The sequence below is a fragment of the Aquarana catesbeiana genome, linkage group LG12 (assembly GCF_042186555.1).
Source record: "Aquarana catesbeiana isolate 2022-GZ linkage group LG12, ASM4218655v1, whole genome shotgun sequence".
Taxonomy (NCBI): Eukaryota; Metazoa; Chordata; class Amphibia; order Anura; family Ranidae; genus Aquarana; species Aquarana catesbeiana.
The window spans coordinates 72,893,608-72,911,478 of NC_133335.1; positions in this window are offsets into that span (position 1 = coordinate 72,893,608).

The following is a 17,871-nucleotide window of genomic DNA, read 5'->3' on the forward strand; positions in this document are numbered from 1 at the left end:
GACCCCCCCAGCAGTACAGACACTCCCCCTCAGTGCAGGACCCCCCCAGCAGTGGAGACACCCCCCCAGTGCAGGACCCCCCCAGCAGTGCAGACACCCCCCTCAGTGCAGGACCCCCCAGCAGTACAGACACTCCCCCTCAGTGCAGACCCCCCCAGCAGTACAGACACCCCCCCAGTATAGACCCCCCAGTACAGACACCCCCCAGCAGTACAGAGACCCCCCAGCAGTACAGACACCCCCCAGTAGTGCAGACACCCCCCAGCAGTGCAGACTCCCCCTCAGTAGTGCAGACCCCCCTCAGCTGTATAGACGCGCCCCCCCCTTACATACCTTAGAACAGCGCTGACAGTCTCCAGATACACACAGCGGTGTGTGTCCCTCGAGGTTCGAGCAGAAGCTCCTCCCCCTCCTCCGTGGATGTAAACAGAGAGGAGGGGAGGTGGCTTTAGGCCGCGCCGCTGAGGGACAGCGAGCGGTGCGGCTGCCGCTACCTAAGGGTGTCACCCCTCTGGCGGGTGTCACCTGGTGCGGCCCGCACCCGCCTACCAACGCCACTCATCAGGCCCCAACTCAGCTGCGGGCCCCATAGCGACCGCGTGTGTCGCTATGGCGGTAGTTCCGCCACTGTACTTATGGCTTGTCTAGCAGTACCAGACCATTTCTACATCACTGGCCATAATTTTACTAGATAAAGACTTGCTGGTGTTGGGCCTTTTCCCTCATGGTGGAGTGCTTGTTACACAACAAGGAAATTATTATATTACTGTACAAAGAAAGCACAGTTCCATCCTTGCAAAACTCTTTGCGGGCAGCAAGAATGCTCACAGTAACACACTATGGTGGCCAGTATGCCTCTCAGCATTCTGAATCTGTGGTGAAGTCCTCCTGGTGGCCATCTGGTCCCAGATCGTGGAATAGAATAAAAGCACAGCCTTGTGAGCGGAGTCAGTGAAAGGTATCCTGCCTGGCCATGGGCCTACATCTCAAGCCTGTATTATATGGAGGTTCTCTCACGATAGGACCCACGAACAACAGGAATACTGGAACACTCTGCACACAGGAACAACTGGACACTGTAATAGTAGCACAGTTCAGTACATGTGATCTTGGGGGACTCATACCTCCCAACTTTTGAGATAGGTAACGAGGGACACCTATTAGCAAACGTATGTGTCACGCCCCCCTTAACCACTTAAGGACCAAGCCTCTTTCTGAGATTTGTTGTTTACAAGTTAAAAACTGTTTCTTTTGCTAGAAAATTACTTAGAACCCCCAAACATCATATATTTTTTTTCTAACACCCTAGAGAATAAAATGGCGGTCGCACATTTAAAAAGCAGAGCTGACGCTACACTGGCAAATATGGAAAATATATTGACACAGCACAGTTTTTACTGACAACCTAAAATATGATTGAAACTCCCAAAACAAACTAAACCAATACTCCCATGCCAAACCAATACTCCAATCTAAACCAATGTCCAAACTCCAACTTACCTTCTCCTAGGTCCATGCCACATCTGTATTATGCCTTCTCCTGCTTCAGGCTGATATCCTCTGTTTTCAGTCAAAGTAGTGGGCTGGGGAAGAGAGCTGGTTAAACCGCCCACTGGATGACGAATTTTCATTCATCGGGTCTGTTTTTCTGTAAAACAACGAGGAAAATTGAACGAAGGTTCGTCAGATTTTCTTATAGTGTGTACCCCACTTATAGTGTGTACCCCACTTTATTCTCATCCTGGTCATTCATGGACCAGAGCAAATTTTTACAAATTGTTTATAAAGTAACAGTTTATTGGCAACCCTGGTTGGGGAACATTTCATCAAAAAATATAACAATATGTATAAATGTTAAAGCTGAATATAAATACTAGTACTCTTTCATGTGAGAATAAAATGCACTTAGTTAGACTTTTGTCTGACAGAACAATAAAGGTTTCTCTGTGATTCATGAATATAAGTGGGTGTGCAGGGATATAACTAAACCAAGATCACATTGTAAAGAAAGGAAATACAGTAGTATGAATTGCGGTCTGCTTGAAGGAATAAGGCTTTAAAAAAACTCTGCCTCAATAATAAAAAAAAAAATATGTTGTAGGTTCAAGACTTCTATCATGCTCTCCCGGAGAAACTTGCCTTAATGGCAATCTGAAGTTTACCTTCTGGGACGTTTACACAGGCTCATGTGAACACATGTGTTCTGATTACTGTGAAGGACCTTAAGGGAAATTGGGGTTAAAATCTGGCTGCATTTCTCTGATGTTGATACAAGTGGGCTATTTAAGACCAAGATATTTTACTGCCTTTGATTCTCTCACCTTCAACTCCAGCTTGGGCATGTTACTGACTTTGGCCTGCTCTTCTGACTTTCTATCTGCCTCCTGTTTCTGTGCAGGAGGTCAGTAAATGGTCACAGGACAATATGTTGCCAGCCAGAAGCCATCTGCTGAGGGGGTATTGATTTGTTGTCTACTGTTTAACTACTGTTGGTGCACTTTCGGAATGACAATGCTCCAACAAAACAAAGAGGGCACACAGGTCTAGTGCATTACCTCAAGCATTTTATGAAGAGATAAAAAGAAGTATATATTAGCCATTGCTCTGAGGAAGGGGGCTGGTCTCTTGAAACACATCAGTTGGCATTGTCATTCGCACAATTCCCTGAGGTTGGGGAGTGGACTTCTGGACTCTGTTATTTGGATATGTCATAAATTACACTTTGGTTTTCTTCCTTTAACCCCTAATAAAACACTTGAGGTAATGCAGTAGGCACGTGTGCCCTCTTCGCTTTTTGTTGTTTGTGAAGTGCCGAGTTCCCCAATCTGAGGAGGGCTCAGTCATCTAGCCTGAGTTGCACAGTGGCCATGCCATTTGCTTAATTGATGGCAAACTTACCTACAAGGTCTGAGTGCTGAAGCACCAAGTTTATACAGTTCTTCGGCAATGCTCCAGTTGTACCTACAACTTCCTACAGGCACTTGCAACACGCAACTGTCCACACAGCACTTATCCATGGGTGCTTGGACTGTAGGTGAAAGAAAGGCCATCCTTCTCAACTAGTTTCCAGTAGGTTCATGACACATAAATAGACTTAAGAGATATCTTTATCTAGAATGGGCCACTATATAAAAAAAAATAACTGATTTCACCAGATAACTTTGACAACGTGTTAATACATACAGCGGATCAATGATCAAAAATTTAAATCATTATATTAATTTTCACATTGAATTTCAATTATTTCTAGCTTACTCCTATTCATCTGAATGATCTTGACATTTCTAAACTTACCTTGTGAAGATCTTCATCCATTTACTTTCTTGAAATCTGTACACTTATTCACTATGCCAGAGGTCTCCAAACATCAGCCCTTTGCTCACCTTTATCTGGCCCTCAGGGCACTATTCCTCCCACTGGACACCAACGATGAGGGATTATTCCTCCCAATGACACCAATGATAGGGCACTATTCCTTCCACTGACAACAATTATGAGGGACTATTCCTCCCACTGACATTAATGACGAGGGGCAAGTCCTCATACTGACACCAATGATAAGGGGCAATTCCTCCCACTGATACCAACAATCAGGCACTATTCTTCCCCGACACCAAAGATGGGGCACTATTCCTTCCACTGACATCATTTTCTGATCACTGATCAAAGTCCGGCCCCCCCAAAAGTCTGAGGGGCAATAAACTGGCCCTTTAAAGTTTGGAGACCCCTGCACTATACCCTGTTGATAAGCACTGCTGCATCACATTATTCACAGAGCCTGCCTTCTGAACTACAGAGGTGTCAGGAGGAGAAGTTCCAGGAGGCGGAGTCATTACAGGAATCACTGCTTGCAGGCAGCAAGGTACCATGGGATATGTAGTCCTTAGAAATGGAACGTAAACAGCAAAGAAGTTGCAAAGTATGCAGGGAATCCAGGAAGTTGTGGAAAGAGATGGCCAGCTGACAGGCAGCACTCACAACATGAAAGGAGATTTTTCAAGTAAGATTATATTGGAGTGTCAACTATAACTATTGCTTGTATAAAATGAAAGAGTATGCAAGATGATGCCTCCTTCATTGAAGATCCTACATACTCTATTTAACAATAAATGAATCCTTCAAAAACCAAACTGAGTTCATGTTTTCTGTATACTGATACACAATTATCTAGGAGGTGTGCTTTTTTAAATTTAAAGTTTTTATATATTGTATATATTTTGCTGAGTGTGCTATTAGTGGAGACAGAACTATAAAATGTGCCATTGCTGGCATTTACTACACAGTTAATGCAGTTTTGACACACATATGAGAGCAATCTGGTAGAAGTGTAAACTCTTTCACTTGCATTTAAGTGCTTTATTAACAACTTTGCTATGCAAGGACTATATGGGACTTCATAGCTACAGACAATGCCTTCTCAAATATCACTGTTAAGGTTGGTATACTGTTATTAACAATCCACCTAAAACCATATAAACAACTAATACTTGTTAGGATTTTGCATTCAATTATACCTTCACATCTCACTCATATACAGTATATTTACACAGATCTTAATCAATTCAGTGCATCCATTTTATTGCAACCAACAATATCCATACACTAATCAATGAGCAAGAGGCAGAGGCAGCTCTAGGCTTTGTGAGGCCTTAGGCAAAACTTAGAAATGGGGCCCCACTCACACTCGTAATGGAAAAAAAATTTAAGCAATACAAATTAACTGTATAAACTGCATATATTAAGAACCTTAAAGTGCTGGTGTCAGTTTCCTCTATTTCAACGCTGGCATCAGTGTACTTTCTCAGGACTGGCATCCGTGTGCTCTCAGTGCTGGTGTTGGGGCACTCTATCTCAGTACAGTGTGTCTTGGAGCTGGTGTCAGTGTCCTCTATCTCACGCTGGTGTCAGGGTGCTCTATCTCTGTGTCCTCTATCTCAGTGCTGGTGTCATGGCACTCTTTCTTAGTGCACTCTGTCTTGATGCTGGAGTCAGTGACCTCTGTCTCAACGCTGGTGTGTTCTCTATCTCAGTGCTGGTGTCAGTGTTCTCTTTCTCAGTGCACAGAGATGGGGTCCCTGTCCCCAGGTGAGATGGGGTCCCCGTCCCCAAGTAAGAAGGGGTCCCTGTCCACAGGGGAGATGATGGGGGCCCTGTCCCCAAGTAAGAAGGGGCCCCTGTCCGCAGGGGAGATGGGGTTTCCCATTCCCAGGGAAGATGGTGGGGGCCCTGCCTCCAGAGAAGAAGGGGTCCCTGTTGCCAGGGGATATGATGGGGGCTCTGTCCCCAGGGGAGATGAAGGAGTCCCTGTTGCCAGGGGAGATTATGGGGTCTCTGTCCCCAGGGGAGAAAGGTTCCTTGTCTCCAAGTGAGAAGGGGTCCCTGTCTTCAAGTGAGAAGGGGTCCCTGTCCCCAGGGGAGATGGGGTTCCCATCCACAGGGAAGATGGTAGGGGCCCTTGTCCCCAGAGAAGAAGGGGTCCCTGTTGGCGTTGCCAGGGGAGATGATAGAGGCCCTGTGCCCAGGGGAGATGAAGGGGACCTTGTCTCCAAGTGAGAAGGGGGTCCCTGTCTCCATATGAGAAAGTGTCCCTTCCCCAGGAAAGATGAGGTCCCCATCCCTAGGGAAGATGGTGGGGGCCCTGTCCCCAGGGAGGAAGGGGTCCCTGTAGCCAGGAGAGATGATGGGGGCACTGTCCTCAAGGGAGATGATGGGGCCCCTGCCCCCAAGGAAGATGATGGGGCCCTGTCCCCAAAGGAGATGACGGGGGCCCTGTCCCCAAGGGAGGTGAGGTCCCCATCCCCAGGGGAGATGATGGGGGCCCTGTTTCCAAGTCAGAGGGGGGTCCATGTCCTCAAGTGAGAAGGGGGTCCCTGTCCTCAAGTGAGAAGGGGGTCCCGTCCCCAGGAAAGATGGTGGGGGCCCTGTCCCCAAGTGAGAAGGGGTCCCTGACCGCAGGGGAGATGGAGTTCCCGTCCCCAGGGAAGATGGTGGGGTCCTGTCCCCAGAGAAGAAGGGGTCCCAGTTGCCAGGGGAGATGATGGGGGCTTTGTCCTCAAGTGAGAAGGGGTCCCTGTCCACAGGGGTGATTGGGGTTCTGTTCCCAGGGAAGATGGTGGGGGCCCTGTCCCCAGGGAAGAAGGGGTCCCTGTTGCCAGGGAAAATGATGGGGGGCCCTGTCCCCAAGTGAGGAGGGGGTCCCTGTCCCTAGGGAGATGATGGGGGCCCTGTCCCAGAGTGAGAAGGGGTCCCTGTTCCCAAGTGAGAAGGGGGCCCCTGTCCTCAAATGAGAAGGGGGTCCCTGTCCTCAAGTGAGAAGGGGGTCCCTGTCCTCAAGTGAGAAGGGGGTCCCTGTCCTCAAGTGAGAAGGGGGTCCCTGTCCTCAAGTGAGAAGGGGTCCCTGACCGCAGGGGAGATGGAGTTCCTGTCCCCAGAGAAGATGGTGGGGGCCCTGTCCCCAGAGAATAAGGGGTCCCAGTTGCCCAGGGAGATGATGGGGCCCTGCCCCTAGGGGAGATGATAGGGGCCCTGCCCCCAGGGGAGATGATGGGGGCCCCTGTCCCCAGGGGAGATGATGGGGGCCCCTGTCCCCAGGAGAGATGATGGGGTTCCCATCCCCAGGGAAGATGGTGGGGGCCCTGTCCCCAGGGAGATGATGATGGGGGCCCTGTCCTCAAGAAAGATTGGGTCCCTGTCCCCAGGGGAGATGATGGGCCCCCCCCTATCCCCAGGGGAGATGATGGGGGCCCCTGTCCCCAGGGGAGATGATGGGGTTCCCCTCCCCAGGGAAGATGGTGGGGGCCCTGTCCCCAGGGGAGATGATGATGGGGCCCTGTCCTCAGGGAAGATAGGGTCCCTGTTCCCAGGTGAGATGATGGGGGGCCCTATCCCCAGGAGAGATGATGGGGCCCTGTCCCAGAGTGAGAAGGGGTCCCTGTTCCCAAGTGAGAAGGGGGCCCCTGTCCTCAAATGAGAAGGGGGTCCCTGTCCTCAAGTGAGAAGTGGGTCCCTGTCCTCAAGTGAGAAGGGGGTCCCTGTCCTCAAGTGAGAAGGGGTCCCTGACTGCAGGGGAGATGGGGTTCCTGTCCCCAGAGAAGATGGTGGGGGCCCTTTCCCCAGAGAATAAGGGGTCCCAGTTGCCAGGGGAGAAGATGGGGCCCTGCCCCCAGGGGAGATGATGGGGGCCTTGTCCCCAGGGGAGATGATGGGGGCCCTTGTCCCCAGGGGAGATGATGCGGGCCCCTGTCCCCAGGGGAGATGATGGGGGCCCCTGTCCCCAGGGGAGATGATGGGGGCCCCTGTCCCCAGGGGAGATGATGGGGGTCCCAGTTTCCAGGGGAGATGATGGGGCCCTGCCCCCAGGGGAGATGATGGGGTTCCCGTCCCCAGGGAAGATGGTGGGGGCCCTGTCCCAGAGTGAGAAGGGGGTCCCTGTCCCCAAGTGAGAAGGGGGCCCCTGTCCTCAAATGAGAAGGGGGTCCCTGTCCTCAAGTGAGAAGGGGGTCCCTGTCCTCAAGTGAGAAGGGGGTCCCTGTCCTCAAGTGAGAAGGGGTCCCTGACCGCAGGGGAGATGGAGTTCCTGTCCCCAGAGAAGATGGTGGGGGCCCTGTCCCCAGAGAATAAGGGGTCCCAGTTGCCCAGGGAGATGATGGGGCCCTGCCCCTAGGGGAGATGATAGGGGCCCTGCCCCCAGGGGAGATGGTGGGGGCCCCTGTCCCCAGGGGAGATGGGGGCCCCTGTCCCCAGGGGAGATGATGGGGTTCCCATCCCCAGGGAAGATGGTGGGGGCCCTGTCCCCAGGGAGATGATGATGGGGGCCCTGTCCTCAAGAAAGATTGGGTCCCTGTCCCCAGGGGAGATGATGGGCCCCCCTATCCCCAGGGGAGATGATGGGCCCCCCTATCCCCAGGGGAGATGATGGGGGCCCCTGTCCCCAGGGGAGATGATGGGGTTCCCGTCCCCAGGGAAGATGGTGGGGGCCCTGTCCCCAGGGGAGATAATGATGGGGGCCCTGTCCTCAGGGAAGATAGGGTCCCTGTTCCCAGGTGAGATGATGGGGGGCCCTATCCCCAGGAGAGGTGATGGGGCCCTGTCCCAGAGTGAGAAGGGGTCCCTGTTCCCAAGTGAGAAGGGGGCCCCTGTCCTCAAATGAGAAGGGGTCCCTGTCCTCAAGTGAGAAGTGGGTCCCTGTCCTCAAGTGAGAAGGGGGTCCCTGTCCTCAAGTGAGAAGGGGTCCCTGACTGCAGGGGAGATGGGGTTCCTGTCCCCAGAGAAGATGGTGGGGGCCCTTTCCCCAGAGAATAAGGGGTCCCAGTTGCCAGGGGAGAAGATGGGGCCCTTCCCCCAGGGGAGATGATGCGGGCCCCTGTCCCCAGGGGAGATGATGGGGGTCCCTGTCCCCAGGGGAGATGATGGGGGCCCCTGTCCCCAGGGGAGATGATGGGGTTCCCGTCCCCAGGGAAGATGGTGGGGGCCCTGTCCCCAGGGGAGATGATGATGGGGGCCCTGTCCTCAGGGAAGATAGGGTCCCTGTTCCCAGGTGAGATGATGGGGGGCCCTATCCCCAGGAGAGATGATGGGGCCCTGTCCCAGAGTGAGAAGGGGTCCCTGTTCCCAAGTGAGAAGGGGGCCCCTGCCCTCAAATGAGAAGGGGGTCCCTGTCCTCAAGTGAGAAGTGGGTCCCTGTCCTCAAGTGAGAAGGGGGTCCCTGTCCTCAAGTGAGAAGGGGTCCCTGACTGCAGGGGAGATGGGGTTCCTGTCCCCAGAGAAGATGGTGGGGGCCCTTTCCCCAGAGAATAAGGGGTCCCAGTTGCCAGGGGAGAAGATGGGTCCCTGCCCCCAGGGGAGGTGATGGGGCCTTGTCCCCAGGGGAGATGATGGGGGCCCCTGTCCCCAGGGGAGATGATGCGGGCCCCTGTCCCCAGGGGAGATGATGGGGGCCCCTGTCCCCAGGGGAGATGATGGGGGCCCCTGTCCCCAGGGGAGATGATGGGCGCCCCTGTCCCCAGGGGAGATGATGGGGGTCCCAGTTGCCAGGGGAGATGATGGGGCCCTGCCCCCAGGGGAGATGATGGGGTTCCCGTCCCCAGGGAAGATGGTGGGGGCCCTGTCCCCAGGGAAGATGGTGATGGGGCCCTGTCCTCAAGGAAGATAGGGTCCCTGTTCCCAGGTGAGATGATGGGGGGCCCCTGTCCCCAGGGGATATGATGGGGTTCCGGTCCCCAGGGAAGATGGTGGGGGCCCTGTCCCCAGGGGAGATGATGATGGGGGCACTGTCCTCAAGGAAGATAGGGTCCCTGTTCTCAGATGAGATGATGGGGGCCCCTGTCCCCAAGGGAGATGATGGGGTTCCCATCCCCAGGGAAGATGGTGGTGGCCCTGTCCCCAGGGGAGATGATGATGGGGCCCTATCCTCAAGAAAGATGGGGTCCCTGTCCCCAGGGGAGATCATGGGGGGCCCCTGTCCCCAGGAGAGATAATGGCGCCCTGTCCCCAGGACAGATGAAGATGTGGGCCCTGTCCTCAAAGGAAATGGGGCCCCTGTCCCCAGGGGAGATGATGGGGGGGCCCTGTCCCCAGGGAAGATGATGGGGGGGCCTGACCCCAGGGAAGATGATGAGGGCCCTGTCCTCAAGGGATATGGGGCCCCTGTCCCCAGGAGAGATGATGGCGGGCCCTGTCCCCAGGGAAGATGATTGGGGGCCTGTCCCCAGGGAAGATGATGGGGGCCCTGTCCTCAAGGGATATGGGGCCCCTGTCCCCAGGGAAGATGGTGGGGGCCCTGTCCCCAGTCCCCAGGGAAGATGGTGATGGGGGCCCTGTCCTCAAGGAAGATAGGGTCCCTGTTCCCAGGTGAGATGATGGGGCCCCTGTCCCCAGGGAAGATGATGGGGTTCCCATCCCCAGGGAAGATGGTGGGGGCTCTGTCCCCAGGGGAGATGATGATGGGGCCCTGTCCTCAAGGAAGATAGGGTCCCTGTTCCCAGATGAGATGATGGGGGGCCCCTATCCCCAGGTGAGATGATGGGGCCCCTGTCCCCAGGGGAGATGCTGGGGTTCCCGTCCCCAGGGAAGATGGTGGGGCCCTGTCCCCAGGGGAGATGATGATGGGGGCCCTGTCCTCAAAAAAGATGGGGTCCCTGTCCCCAGGGGAGATGATGGGGGGCCCCTGTTCTCAGGGTAGATAATGGGGCCCTGTCCCCAGGAGAGATGAAGATGGGGCCCTGTCCTCAAGGGATATGGGTCCCCTGTCCCCAGGGGAGATGATGGGGGGGGGCCTGTCCCCAGGGAAGATGATGGGGGGGCTGTCCCCAGGAAAAATCATGGGGGCCCTGTCCTCAAGGGATATGGGGCCCCTGTCCCCAGGGGAGATGATGGGGGGCCCTGTCCCCAGGGGAGGAGGGGTGGGGTATGGGATGGTGTGAGGGCATATGGGGTCAGCTCACTTACCACTCATCCATGGTTGCCTGGCTGGGTTCCCTCCAGCAGCAGCAGACAGGGCGATCAACATATCTCCAAGGCAAGAGAGATATGTGTATGACGGTGGGAGGAGGTGGAGACTGGAGACAAGCCTGCAGTGTCCTCCGCCTCTCATAGGGCTGCTGCACATGTGTCCTTAAACTTCCTTAGCGCGGGGAAAGTGTGCACAGCATCTCCGGAGCACTGCAGAAAGGAATGGATGCAGCCAACTTGGGGGGGGCGGGACTCTGGCTGGGGAGGACACTGAGCTGGGCGGCGCTGGGTTAAGCAGGAGAGAGGAACCCGGAGGAGCTGGCCAAGGACAGGGCATGAGAAACATTGCAGCCAGTGCGATAGAGCAGGAAGCTCTGCTACAGAGCCAGCTCTTCAATTAGGCAGATTAGGAGCCCGTGGGGCCCCTATGAGTTGCGAGGCCTTAGGCGGTTGCTTAATTTGCCTAATTAGAGAGCTGCCTCTGGCAAGAGGCTAATTTCGAACATGTTTCATGAACCAAAGGTCTGCTTCGTTAGGAAAATGCAGGATTGTTCCAAACCAGCTAATGTTTAAAAATCATTATAACCACTTATGTTTCCAATATTCCAGTTGTCTGGGGGAGCTAGAGTTGACCTTTGTGATGATAGTCTCAGGTCCAATATGTGGATAATATAACAATAATAAGTCACCTATTTCCAACATAAAATTATCATAGTCTACTGGGGGCACACTAGTCTAGGACTAGGACTAGTCTAGGACTAGAGTCCCACCTAGATTAGGAGAAACCATGCACTGTTAATCTTTAAAGGGATTCACAAGTTTTACTTACTTTTTTTTTGTCAACTTCCTGGTTTCCCTTAGAACCCTGATCATGTAGGCCACATCATCAGTGCCTTCAGGGTGAGCCCATTCCTAATCTGTGAGATTTCGCAGTATTTCCATACCGGTAGCAAACAGGCACATGCTCCCCACTGTAGCTGGGTCTTTTGGAGAAGCTGCATGCCTCTAAGTTTTGGCCCGGTTGCACGCATTGATATATTGACAGAGAAGGGCATCCCACCTGGCTGCAGATCACTCACCCAGCTACCTTTGCCTCATTAGGTTGACTTCTTTGGGAAGAGCAGGAAAGGAAGCAAGGAAGTATATCTTCCCTGGTTGTGTCCAAGAACCCAGGGAGTTGTGATAAAAGGAGGTAAAGGAGTCTGTACCTGCACCTGAACATGGTGAGTATATGGTCATAGCCTTACTCACAACAATTGTTGATATCTCAAGGAATTACCAGGCTGCAAACTCCCCACCCCCCTTCTTGGAGGGGAAGAGCACAGAGAGAGCAAGCTCCCTTATTTCTCCTATTGTGTGCCCACCTACCTGCCATTCCAATGAAGTGAAAAAGTCACGGATAGCCGCACTCCAAAATTATCACCTTTATACAGTACATAGAAGTGCAGGCAACAGCTTTACTGACGCTCTTCACACCCTCATTGGTGCTTAGTCATAGCTAAAATGATATACTCAAACACCGATATATATATATATATATATATATATATATATATATATATATATATATATATATATATATATATATATATATATATATATATATATATATATATGACAGATGGCTAAATATGTCCACTTAAGTATCACCGTGTGTAGCCAATAGAGCACATATAGAAGTGATTATGGCAATTAAAATAGCTAGAATACTCTTTATAGTGTGTTTGTGGTGACTGGAATCAGCCCTTAAAAGTGAGTTACTCTTCTATCCTCACCTGTTAACATGACATCTAGAAATTCAGTGGATTTAGAATCCCAATGTCCGGTAAACCACAAATTGAAATCGTTGTTATTCATATATTGTAACCAGTCATCCAAATTGTTAAATTTGCTGGAAACGATAAAGAGCAGATATTCTATATAACAACAATAAAATGGGACCTCTCCCACCATCCCATATAGAGATTGGCCAGGGAGGGGGAAAACTTAGCCCCCATAGATGCCGCACTTCTGGAGATAGCAGTCCCCATCAAATATAAAGAAATTGTGAGTCAAAAGGTATTCCATGGATAACAAAATTAATTTTTGATGGACTAACGAATAGCTAACCACTTAAGAACCGATCCTCTTTCTAAGATTTGGTGTTTACAAGTTAAAAACAGTTTTTTTTTTTGCTAGAAAATTACTTAGAACCCCCAAACATTATATATATATTTTTCTAACACCCTAGAGAATAAAATGTTGCAATACTTTCTGTCACACCATATTTGCGCAGCGGTCCTACAAGCGCACTTTTTTGGGAAAAAGTACACTTTTTTGCATTTATATAAAGAATTCGTGCAGCGCTAAAAGTGAGTGAATGAAAACCTAAATAAAAAAGATTGGTGACTTAAAATCAAATATGAAATGATATTATTCTACACAATAAACACTGGTGAGGTGTATGTAAATGTCCAAACAAAATGTGTTTCAATATAGAAATGTCCAGTAGCAATATGTTAAGCTCCACAGACTGCAGTCAAAAACTGGAGTCAATGCATAAAAGGAGTCTTCTCAGATAGAGGGGGTGCTTGGACCTATGATGTTGACTGAAGACTGGAAAGCACATCAATCATGGGCAACACAACATAAACATCTAGAGTAAGGTACTCTTACCAGATCGAGTGGGACGTATCAGCCATATAGCAGTATGTCTATCAGAGCTTGTGGAGGTAGCCTCCCGTGAACTCTCTCCAAAGATTCTCCCTTCGATCACGATCTCCGATCAGCGAGGTTATACCTTGGGTCACGGTCACCGATAGCCAGAACAGTCAACGGTGGAGGTGGACAGCTCTCTCACACGCTCTCAGGTTCCAGGCAGGTTCAAAGGGACCAATCATGGATAAAGTCATGGAGAAAAAAGGAAGAAGGGGCTCCACATGGCGCAGGTCAAAAATAAAGGGATTTATTGAATAAAAAACCTTACAGAATAAAAAAGTGATCACTAGATAAAAATTGGTGGCAATGTGGAAAGCTGAACGCCCTACGCGTTTCGACTAAAGAGCCTTCAACTGGGGCATCGTGGGCATGCCTTTAAGAGGGAGATAGGGGACATGGCCCAACGTTTTGAAGATAGGGGTTACCCTAGGTTTATTCTCAATAGAGCCATCGGTATTGCTGAGAACACTTCACGCAACAGCTTTTTGCTTGATACTAATAAACAGAAAATATCTCGGTAGACCAACATTCCTGTTTTTTCCACCCCGTTTAGCGTGGAGTTTGGAAAGATCAGAAATACTATTCTAAAATATTTACCAGTATTGTACAATGACCCCATTTATGCTCAAATTCTTTCAAAGGCAGTTAGGACAGTGTCTCGTAGAGGCACAACTCTAGGTAAAACTTTATCTCCTAGTATGTACACCAGCACCAAGTCTCCCACACATTGGTTGCATTTTAAAGGGACTTTCCAGTGTGGCTTGAATGGATGTTGCTCTCACATAAAAAGAGGGGACACTATTCGTTTGGTCACAACTGGTAAGCAGTTTAAAAATTCATCTTTCATTAACTGCAATACCAGGTATCTTGTTTATGCGATCATCTGCGAGTCATGGCCAATCCAATATGTGGGTTGGATGACCCACAGGCTAAGAGATCAGCTTCATGACCATCTGTACGACCTAGAAAAGAACCATTCTATGAATGTGGCTAAACATTGGAATGATTGCTATAACAAGGATACTTCTTTTGGTTTAAATCCTTTTTATGAATTTTCCAAAGTACAGGTACAAAAAAATATGCAAAACATTTGGTATAAAATCAATTCCAGAAGCCGAACAGGACACCATCAGAAAGCACACATTATTACCATCATACCTTTTTAACTAACCCATAACCCTTAGCCCCCCCCCCCCCCTCCACCCCCAACCCTTTGGCTCTATCAAATTAAACTAAATTAACAGTCCATAATAATCTGGTATAAAGTTGAAAGATATTTCATCAATTTCAATTTACCTTTCTCTTCCTTTCATACGTACCGGGCCCCAAATTTCCTTTCAGCCCACATTACAGAATCCCCAGATCAATGCTCCCTGGAACCATGGTTCTCACATATTCCTGAACTTCCTGTAGCTTCCTCTTCTAATATAAGTTGTCCTTTCTGTTCTCACCAGTACATTCATTGTTCTACCCCAGTCCTCCGGGGTAGGGGGGGCCGCTGACAACCAGGACTGCGCTATCAGTTTCCCCGCTTGGTAAAGGCATCTTGTCACTGCTGTAACTTTATGCCTATTCCCCGTGTCCTGTCTAATTAATCCCAGCACACAGGTCTTGGCCTCCGAGTCCAGTCTTATCCCAAACCTGATTTCAATATCCTTCAGGATCTTGATCCAGTATCTGGCTAGTTTCGGGCATCTCAACATCATGTGTATGAGATCGCCCGTCTCTAGACATCTGGGACATTTATCATCTGATCTGCGACCGAACCTGTACAACTTCTTGGGGGTATAATAGGCTCTATGCACCAACAGGAGGTGGGAGGCCCGCTGCGACGGAGAGACCGACACCAGTGGGCCCAGCGCCAATATCCTATTCCACTGGTCGTCCGTCAACTCCCCACATCCGCCTCCCATCCCTCTCTGGCGCGCACAAGCATTTGTATACTTGTCATTCTGGCCATCAGTTGTCCATAGATCCCTGAAATCAGACCCTTAAGGCTAAATGTTAATACTACTCTATTGAGAAGTGGAGCTTTACACCATTCCAATATCCCAGTCTTAAATTGTTTATCCAGGGCATGCCTAATCTGGAGGTAATAATAAAATGTTTCCTTTGGGATTCCAAATTCTCGTCTCAATTCCATAAAAGACTTAAGAACATTATCATTAAACAATTGGGCCAGCCAAACTAAGCCACACCCTTCCCAAAACCTATTTTTTCCTATAAAATTTAGCTCCTTCAACTGCCCGTTGTTCCATATAGGTGAGAACTCCGTGAAGCCCTTATACCCCATCTCAGCCTTCACTGCCCGCCAGATTTTTGCAACCAACTTATAAGTTGGTAGCGCACAGCAAATGGACCCAGCTTCCAGTGCCCCCGCTAAAGATTTATGTGGTTTTCCTGATAACATAATTTCCCTACTGGTGTTCACCTCTCCCCTTTGTTCACACCCTCCCAAATGTTGTATCTGTGCAGCCAGAAAGTACTTATATGGATGAGGAATCGCCAATCCCCCCTCCCCAGTGGGACGTTGTTGATCCTAGCCTGACCCTTTCTCCATATTAACTCTCGAAAAAGTGAGTTTATTTTAACAAACCAATCTCTACTTATCCAGACCGGAGAGTTGTGTAGTATATACATTAGCTGTGGCATCCAAATCATCTTGATCAGGTTTACACAACCCACTACAGACAGGAGGAGCCGACACCAGATATCCTTCTTCCTTTTAAATTTTTCTAAAAGTGGAACTAAATTATCTCTAATAAATTGGTTAGGGGTGCTAGATAACACTATACCCAAATACTTAAACTTTTCCACTATTTTAAGCCGGGGTATTAACAAGGATACTTCTAATTTAGTCATAGAAGATGTCGACAGGATCGTGTTACTGACTAGAGGAGGGGGTAGGTTCAGGATGCTATGCAAAAAATAAGTATTTTGGATCTTTAGTTTAAATACTAGAAAGCTGGCAGGTCTCAACTTTGAATGGGATGTTTCCCATTATTACGAGTAAGGTTAATAACCCATTCATTTTTCTCCCCCCTTTTCTGCATATATTTTTTTATGGAGATTGGGTATTCTTTGCAAAATAAAGCTTTACCTCATTTACTAAGCTCTGGAGCAACTGCACTTTGCAAAGTGCACAGTCTAGTTATCTTTAGTAAATCAACATCATAGACTCCAGAGAGACCTCATCTGGAATATGCAGTTCAGTTTTGGGTACCAGTTCTCAAAAGGATATCAGGGAACTGGAGAAAGTACAGAGAAGAGCAGCCAAACTGATAAGAGGCATGGAGGAGCTCAGCTATGAGGAAAGATTAGAGGAACTGAATCTATTTCCTCTTGAGGAGAGATTAAGGGGGTGATATGATCAACATGTATAAATACATAAGTGGTCCATATAGGGAGCTTGGTGTTGAGTTTTTCACTTTCAGGTCATCACAGAGGACAAGGCGGCACTCTTTAAGTCTAGAGGAAAAGAGGCTTAATCTCCAAATATGGAAAGGCTTCTTCACAGTATTGCCCCGTACACATGAGCGGAATTTCCGTCGGAAAAACTATCAAAGATTTTTCCGACGGAATTCCGCTCATGCTTGGCATGCATACACACGGTCACAAAAAAGTTCTCTGAACTTTCGACCATCAAAAACGTGGTGACGTACAACACTACGACGAGCCGAGAAAATGAAGTTCAATACTTCCGAGCATGCATGATTTTTTGCGTGTCGGAATTGCATACACACGAACGCACTTTCGGATAGGAACTTTTTCCAGCCGAAAAATAGAGAACCTGCTCTCAATCTTTTGCTGGTGGGAATTCAGCCAGCAAAAGTCCGAAGGAGCACACACACGGTCACATTTTCCGACCAAGAGCTCTCATTGGTCTTTTACTGGCCGAATTTCCGATCGTGTGTACGGGGCATAAGGCTACGTTCACACTGCTGCGATATGGTTTTAAGCTGACTTTCAGTGCGATTAAATAATGCTACTTGAATGCAACTTTGATAAGATTTGTATATTCTATGGGGTCAAATACGCACCGGAATTGCACCAAAGTAGTACAGGAACCTTTTTCCAAAATCGCTTCAAGCTGAGTTGCATTATTGTGAACGGATACCAAGGAAAACAATGTGGTCTTCCTAGTCATGGGATTCTGTTGAATTCAAGATGCATCTGAAATCACACTAGGGTAAACCAGGCCTTAGAGCTGTGAAAATATGTAATTGACTCCCTCAAGAACTAGTTATAACTGAATATTAAAGAGAAGCTCCAGTCTCCCCCCAGAAATTAAAATTCAACAGCTACAAATACTCAAATACTGTAGCTGCTGACATTTAATATAAGGATATTTTCCTGGCCCTGGATCCAGTGCTGTCCTCACCCAAGCCGATTCTTCAATCAGCTTTGGGTCCAGGGGCCAGCATTTTCACTAAGGCACTAACCGCTGCAGCAATCTGACCGGAAACGGGGGAGCGGGTACCTGTCAAAATCAGGTACCCACCCCCAAAAAAGTGCCAAATGTAAAGGAGGAGGGGAGGGAGGAGGAAGAACAGAACTTCCCCTTTTGGGTGAAGTACAGCTTTAACATTTATAAGTAATAACACCATAGACTGTTGATCCAGGGAATATCTAAAAGCGTCATAGTTAGGGTTGTCCCGATACCGATACTAGTATCGGTATCGGCACCGATACCGAGCATTTGCCCAAGTACTTGTACTCGGGCAA